At 45.0% G+C, this 7,614-nt stretch overlaps 1 long non-coding RNA gene across 1 annotated transcript; it reads left to right on the top strand.

The window, feature by feature from the left end:
- Positions 1–1,075: 1,075 nt before the first annotated feature.
- Positions 1,076–7,220, top strand: LOC130598154 (uncharacterized). The gene is made up of 3 exons (XR_008971950.1): positions 1,076–1,166; positions 2,135–2,191; positions 6,965–7,220. It is a non-coding gene; the product is annotated as an uncharacterized LOC130598154 (long non-coding RNA).
- Positions 7,221–7,614: the final 394 nt, after the last annotated feature.

The raw sequence follows: 7,614 nt of genomic DNA, 5'->3' as shown, positions 1-7,614 counted from the left end.
AGGGGCACAGGGAGATGGATGCTAAGGCTGTTCTGGCAGCTAAGAGACAAGTGTGTAACTCCCTTAGACAAGGACATGCATTTCCTGGGGCATCTAGAAGATTCTAGGATTCTGTAGCTCATCCTTGCATCAGTGAAACATCTAACGAATAACTTCAGCAGCTCGTTGCCATGCACAGACACAGATATATATATATGTGTGTGTATATGTGTGTGTGTGATGTCTTTAAAACTGGATCCAGAGCAAGAACTTTAGGTACTGAGATAACCTAGACTAGGTCTTGCTTTGCCTAGAAATGTTGAGGTCTCTTCCAAATGATAGTCTATGATAAATACATATTTAAAACATAAAAGCAGCAGTGTAAGTGACAAGGGCCAAGTAAGTTCTGATTTTGCCCACAGGGCACCAGATCACGTGAATTCACTGGCTTCAGTTTCCTACCTGGCTTCCAGAATTCATAGGAAATGAACAGGAGTAGTAGTTGTGAATGCAAAAGTGGTTGTTTGGTTTTAAAGATAAACTACTGCCAAGGTGTTGCTCCTGCCTGTTGCTGCAACAGTCGCCCCACTATGCAAAGTCTCCCTCACATTTGCTTTTGGTCACTTGATGGTCAAGATGGAGTAACCACAGTGACCTTCCCTAAAACACAGGGGTGCTGTCAGCGCTACCAGTAGAGAGCCAATCTACCAGGGTTGAGAGCTACTGCAGACCCAGAGCCAGCCCTCTTTGTGCTCAGCTGTGTACCTTTGCCTCCCTAGATGATTTTCAGTCTTCTTTTATTCACTGTGGAATTTTCTTCAGGCGTTTCATTTCATGTACCACGCTGGGAGCCTCTCAAAAGCTTTCTAAGCACAACCCATTCCTTGGCAGGGCTTTTCCTGAGACTGAACACATTGCTTATTGCTGTACCAGTTGTGCTAACCAGGCATGTGCCCTCTTCTCAAAGTGCCTTTGGTTCCTTTCAGAATCCACCACCGCTCAAGTCCGGGCCTGTCTCTTGGATGCCTCCCGCACTGTGAAGCGATGCCAGAGAAGGCAAGGCAGGAGGCTCCATCCTCCTGCCCTCCTTGGGAAGGTGAGAGGGATGCCCAGATGCTCTTGGAAATGAATTTCAAATGGAAGCTACTAGTCCAATAACCCAAGGGCAAACTATGCCAATGGTTTCGGTGAGTTTTACAGCGATGGGATTGTGACGGGCTGTGTGTTGTTCCAGCTCTTTCTTTCTGTACTTTGTGAGCTCCTCAGTCCCTGACAGGGCCCCATCTGTTGCTGGGAGTTACTGGCAGTGCGTTGCAGTTCAGAAAAGCAGTTGCTTCACAGTGTCAGATGGGGCCAGGTTTTCATGCGTGTTGTCAGTCAGGTTTTGCATAAGCCACAAAGCCCATCCCACTGTTTTTACTTTATCCTTGTGGAGAGCTTAACCATTTATGTGGCATAGCCAGTCATTTGCAAACTGTTCACACTGCTTCCCTGGAGCTTCACATGAGGGAACTGTCCCTTGTAGTGCTCCAGAGCTTGGCTTCTCTTTTGAGACACCCAGTTAGCATCTGACACCTTGTGACACAAATGAATGCTGTAGGCCAGGCTGAGGAGACTCTTGCTTCATCCCAGCACTAAATACCACTAGAAGGTCATTGTGATTTTGGAGTAGAGGTGGGCTGCTCCCTTAGGAAACAGCTTTACATTGGTGAGCTGTATGCAGATTGAGGTACATTCAGTGTCCTGGTGGCTTTGTGCTGACAGAGATATCTTTCTGGCAGTGTTCAAGGCCAGGTTGGACAAAGGGGCTTGGAGCTCTAGTGGAAGGTGTCCTGGCCTGTGGCAGGGTGTTGGAACTGGATGAGCTTTAAGGTCCCTTCAGCCCAAACCAGTCTGAGATTCTGTGATCTTCTGTTTCCATCAGCTGCCTGCACCAAATACCTGTCCCTCACTGAAGAGGTACAGTCTGCTGTGAGCAACAGCATAGCTCAGTGACTGATGAACTTGTCTTTGATTTATCACGTTTATGAGAACAGCCTGAAGGGCTGGTTAGGTATCACTGGGTGTGTGACAGCTATAGCTCTGGCCTCAAGTGGCCTCACTTATTGACTCTTACAGTACTGAAGGAGCGATTGACTCTGTTTCATTTCCACAGGAACAGGATCTCATGTACAGTGTTTCTGCAGAGACGTGCACCTCGCAGTAGAAGCAGGTAACACTGTTCACACACATACAGTTAGAATCCCAGTTGATCTCTCTGGTTGAACCTATAGCATTTACTCACCAAAACAAGTTAAGTTTTTCTGGGATCAGCAGTGGTTTGACCATAGTAACTATGAATAGAACTAGCTGTATCAGAGAGAGCCACTGGAGGTATAAACAGGGAAAAGCTTGGGATATTCTCATTAAAAACAGGAATAAGGGATGTGGATTTCTCCCTTTCTGTGCCCAGCCTCTTCCTTCAACACAGTGTGATGGCTCCTTCTCTTCCTGGAGGAAAGGTGTGTGTTAGGGAGCAGCAGGTGTATTCCCCAGCCTGCTTTATTTTCCTGCTCTGTTCCAGAGCATGGGCTCATGGATGCTGCCACTGGGATGCATAAGGAGGCAGTGAGGGGGACACAAGAGGAGGGGGTGTGTGTGAACCACTTACCATTTATTTAGCTGCTGAAATAGTGTAATATTGCAAACAAAATGATACAAAGCACACCCTGCTCCCCCTCGTACCCTTATATCCAGACAAAGGGCGGAAAATGGGATAGAGCAGGGAATAGGAGACCTCTCAGTTTGCTGTAGTCATGCCTAAAACTTCTGAGTTGCAGCTATGGAAGAAATCCAGTTTAAAAACAAATTAAAAAGGCCTTAAATACAGGCTGTGTCTAATTCACTTTGTTCATCACGCAAACACTGTTACCTCTGACTCTTCCTGCTTGTTATGTTTTAAGGTATATTTATAGGTAGTTCCTTTGTTCCCAACAGCTCTAAAAAAGCCCTGTTTTTAGGACATGTTCTAAGGGAGATAGAGACCAAAGACGAGTAAGCAATGAAAGAGCTGCATGTTACTAACCCATCCTAGTTTGGTTTTGGGTTTCCCTTTATTCAGTGGCACTCAAGGCTTTTTCTCCCTGCATGTGTTCACTGAAAGGCTCACAGCCATCAAGTAGCAGATAGGGAATAATGAGGTAGGTTTGCCCACAGAAATCTAAATGGCTTTGTTTAAAGTGGTGTTTGGTATGCAAATAGAATTAGCAATCCAGATGAGGTTGTTTCTCCTCCCTGTTTGCTTAGCCTCTCCCTGGCTTTGGCTCCCAGCTGCAGGGACTGAGGGAAGGGCTTAATGCAGCCTGTTCAGTGATTTGCATTTGGACACCAACACTTAAATGGAATCTTAGTTAAATATCAGATCATCTTGGTTATTCCAATCCCTCCTTAAGTCCTGTGGCTGTGACACTGTTTAGAAGTGAGTTAATAGTGGCAGAAGGTAACAGCGGTTGAGCAGAACCTACCCAAGGAGTCATCATGCTTGATATATCCTATATATATGATACATATATATATATATAATCGTGCTTGATATATGTATATATATACACATATATAGATATATATATCTCCTCCTGAGCCCTCTGCTTGCTCTCTGCCCTCCCAGAGCAGCATCGCGAGCACCAATCCCCTCACCTGAACCTGGAAGTAGTTTGAATCCCATGTGCTTTTAAAGCAAGTTCACAGCAACTGGGAGGAAACCTGCTATAGCCTTGAAAAGGGGAGATAGTTTGATAGAGGATGTGTTGTTCATTGAGCAGCTTCTTTAATACTTCAGTCTGCTTCTGTTGAGTAAGACAATCGAATTACGTGTGCATAGTTTCTGTAGTCTTGAACTTTGTTCTTGAGTCAGTTTAGGTTTAACAGTTGGGCCAGGAGGTGCTTGTTAAATTTACTGCTTTGGGAGCTGACTCCACCTTTCCTTGCCTAAAATAAACTGACAAAGGAATAAGAAAAGAGCTTCTTAAGGAGACTGGGTATTGCATTTCTCTTCCCTACCACCCAAGTGTATAAATAGCCTCTACACTACATATAAGGCTGATGATACTCTGAAGATGTAAAGAACATCCATACCATGCTGAGAACAACCCTTGCTGTTGATTGTGTTTTCATCTTACTTAAAGGAGGTATGAAGCACCTTTAACACACTGGAGTTCCTACTGCTTCATGATGCCTAATAAAGTATTTAAGAGGGTTCAGGTTGGGTTTTTTTCCCCCTAAATGTTTGGATTCCTATGAAAATCCTGGGAAAACTAAATGCTTTGTCTTTGCTCAGCTCCCTGTTAGAAACAGGGAAGGATGTGCTCAACCCATACATTGCTATGCCGTTATGTTAAATGTTAATGTTAGTAAAGGTAAAGCCAAAGAAGAAGTCTGAATACTTGGAGTCTACAACAAAGCCTCCTGGTTGTTTGCTTCTGCAACTGGCATTGCTCTAGGGCATTATGATAGCAAACAAAGCCAATTCTGAGCCCTTCCTCCTGCTCATACGCAGCAGTAGGAAGCATCAATAATACTTATATGGGAGGCAAGCAAAGAAGAGGAGGGGCTGTGGTTGGTACAGTGCTGTCCCCACTCTGATGCTGGGCTTTATTGTGTAAAGGCACAGTGGGCTGTGGCCTGATGGTGTAGAATGTACTTAGTGTTTTACCTACTGGTATATAAAGTGTTAATGCACCAGAGTCCTCAGAACTGTTTGTGTATGCCATAGCAGCTGTAGGCTGCTAAGAGGATATTTAACTTCAGGAGAACGTATGCTAACCTTAAGCATGTTGAAATAAGGGCTTTAGGGGTTTGGAGGAACAAATAAGGCTGAAAAAAAAATGCCTTAAATCCAGTTTTTGTCCCTACTTTTCAGAATTCTCAGTACCAAAGCATTTTAAGGTAAATAAAAGGGAAATTTGCCCACTTTTTTTTTTGCCCTCAATATAATAATCTGCTTACAAAGTTTTGTTACCAAAAAGCCCCCAGATCTACTAGGAACTGAGACTGAAAGCTGGGATTTAAAAGTTGTGCCTGTGCCTAGAAGCCATCTGGTATTAGGGACTCTATTGGGAGTTTCTGAAGCCTTTTGAGTGTTGCTGAAGATACAAGTAGCTGGAAGGTTCCTACTTCCCTTGCCCTTGTGATAAGTCCTTTATCAACAGAGCAAGATGTAATTGTGCCGGGAGGAAACAGATTGCTTCAGTCTGCACCTTGTCTGAGCCCAGGCGGTTCCAACAGCAGTACAGCTTTCTGTTTGCTGCTCAGCTCAGATAACCTGCCCACGGTGTCCCCTTGTCAATCAGAGGAACAGTGGGGTTGATCGAGTCAGGTGTTCTTGCTTTCCCACTGCTTTCTTCAGAGGGGGATTTGGCTTAGGGTCTCTCCCCCTTTGTGCAGGTGGGTCTGACTTCCCTAGTTCAAGGATCATAAGAGCGTGATGAAGTCAAAAGTCTCCTTGGCTTAGTCCAGACTACAGATCAGGAGGACAAGTAACATTATATATATATAAATATAACCATATATTTATACATATAGTTATATATGTATCTTGGTAGGCTGAGAGAATTGGGGCTGTTCAGCCTGGAGAAGAGAAGGCTGCCTGGAGACCTCATAGCAGCCTTCCAGTATCTGAAGGGGGCCTATAGGGGTGCTGGGGAGGGACTCTTCATTAGGGACCATAGTGACAGGACAAGGGGGAATGGGTTCAAACTTAAACAGGGAAAGTTTAGATTGGATCTAAGGAGGAAATTCTTTCCTGTTAGGGGGGTGAGGCACTGGAATGGGTTGCCCAGGGAGGTTGTGAATGCTCCATCCCTGGCAGTGTTCAAGACCAGGTTGGATGAAGCCTTGGGTGCCATGGTTTAGTGTGAGCTGTCCCTGCCCATGGCAGGGGGGTTGGAACTGAATGATCTTAAGGTCCTTTCCAACCTGAACTATTCTGTGATTCTATTTATATATACACACATGCCCTCTTATGATCTGTAGTCTTCACAAATACATACATTTGTGAAGGAGCTGTAAGGGACAGTTTGCTTGTGTTCGGTGAGACACATTAGCTCCTGGCTTGTGTCAGCACCATATTATCTGGATAAAGGGGTTTCTCATTGAGGAATTGTCCCCTTTGTTTGGAAATCAAGGCTATTTCAGTGTATAACTTGCTGAAACATTGCTGGGGTGGCTTCAGTCTCATGTGGCTGGGCAGGACTTGGTGAGTGAGGTGAGGAGAAGGCAATGTTTCATCTGCATTGCCTCGAACCCCCGTCCAGCTTCACAGAGCTGTGAGCCCTTTAGCTGGTCACAAATTAGAGGCACACAACTGTATCAGTGCCAGATTGCACCCAAAGCAGTTGAGAACACTCTAAGGAGCCAGCTTGTATCTCATACAGAGCTCTCCTGAGAAGCAGTTACTGCTCTTGGGCAGGAATTATTTGACTGCATTCAAGCATTGGGGAAGGAGTTCTCCTGGATTAAATGCACAGAAATCTGTATTGCTTTGAAAGAAATTCAACTCAGAGCTGGGTTAAGAGCCATAGTTTATTGAATATACAACTAAAATGCCTAAAATGAATAACAGGAGCTCTAAGGCAGTGAAACAGCACATTAAATACCATGTAAGATATAAAAATGTATCTCTACAATATTCAAAGAAACCAGTCTTTATGGATGTGTTTATCCACGGGGGGGGGTTCTAGTGATAAAGGAGGCAGTGACATTAATCAGAACAATTAGAGCAAGCTCCTGGTACCAGGATCTGTGAGCACAGACTTAGGGACCAGAGTCACATCTTCATCCCTGTGCCTTCTCTGAGGGTGTTCTGTGCATACCTACCCTTCAGAACCGACATTACCAATGGACCCAAGAGCACATTGTGGTGAGAGAGGGGGAGTTCTTGTTTTCCCTTCATTTCAAGGTAATTAGGAAAGGGGAGTGCTGCTGAAAGGGTCAAATTTGTTTCATTTAGGAAACACCATAACTCAAACCCAGCCTTGAACGTCATCCTGAGCATCTTTATGAAGACAGGGATAGAAACAGGGAGGCTTCCAGTAAGAGACTGCAGCTTCTGTGAAATCCAGAGGGTAAGTGTTGGACCAAGAAAGGCTTATGGAGGAAAGAAAGCCAAGGAATCCAACAGCTGAAGTTCAGGGATAGCACAGGTAAAAGTATGAATTGTAGAGCACTAATACCTTGGTGAGGCACTGCCGTGGACCAGAAGAGGTAACAGGCTTCCATAAGGTGACTGTGCTATGCAAAGGAATGCCATTTGTACCCTGCAGAGTGAGACTTGCCAGCGTGAGTCACTTTAACCAGGGCATTCACAGCATCTTCATCCTCTGAGCAGGGCCATTTCCTAACAGGGAAATTCCTGGCAGTTCAGTGAGACTCCGTGGAGGGAACTTTGCTGTCTCCATTCTCATGCCTTGAGGCACAGGGTGCTCAGCAGTTGAGGTCAGGGATACATTCTGTGGTGCTACTCCCTCTCATTGCTCTTACACTGCACAAGCAGGGGTGCTGTACTAAGGAATCAATTGGCATAGGCTGTTGCTGCTTCTCCATAGGGGTAGGATAAAAGCTGATAGCCAGGTGGGGGGAATCAGAGCACCTTTCTTATTG

The sequence above is a fragment of the Pezoporus wallicus genome, unplaced genomic scaffold (genome assembly GCF_028554395.1).
Source record: "Pezoporus wallicus isolate ANWC-B61680 ecotype Strahan unplaced genomic scaffold, APGP_CSIRO_Pwel_v1 contig_14689, whole genome shotgun sequence".
NCBI lineage: Eukaryota > Metazoa > Chordata > Aves > Psittaciformes > Psittacidae > Pezoporus > Pezoporus wallicus.
This window is presented reverse-complemented; position numbering and strand designations above follow the sequence as displayed.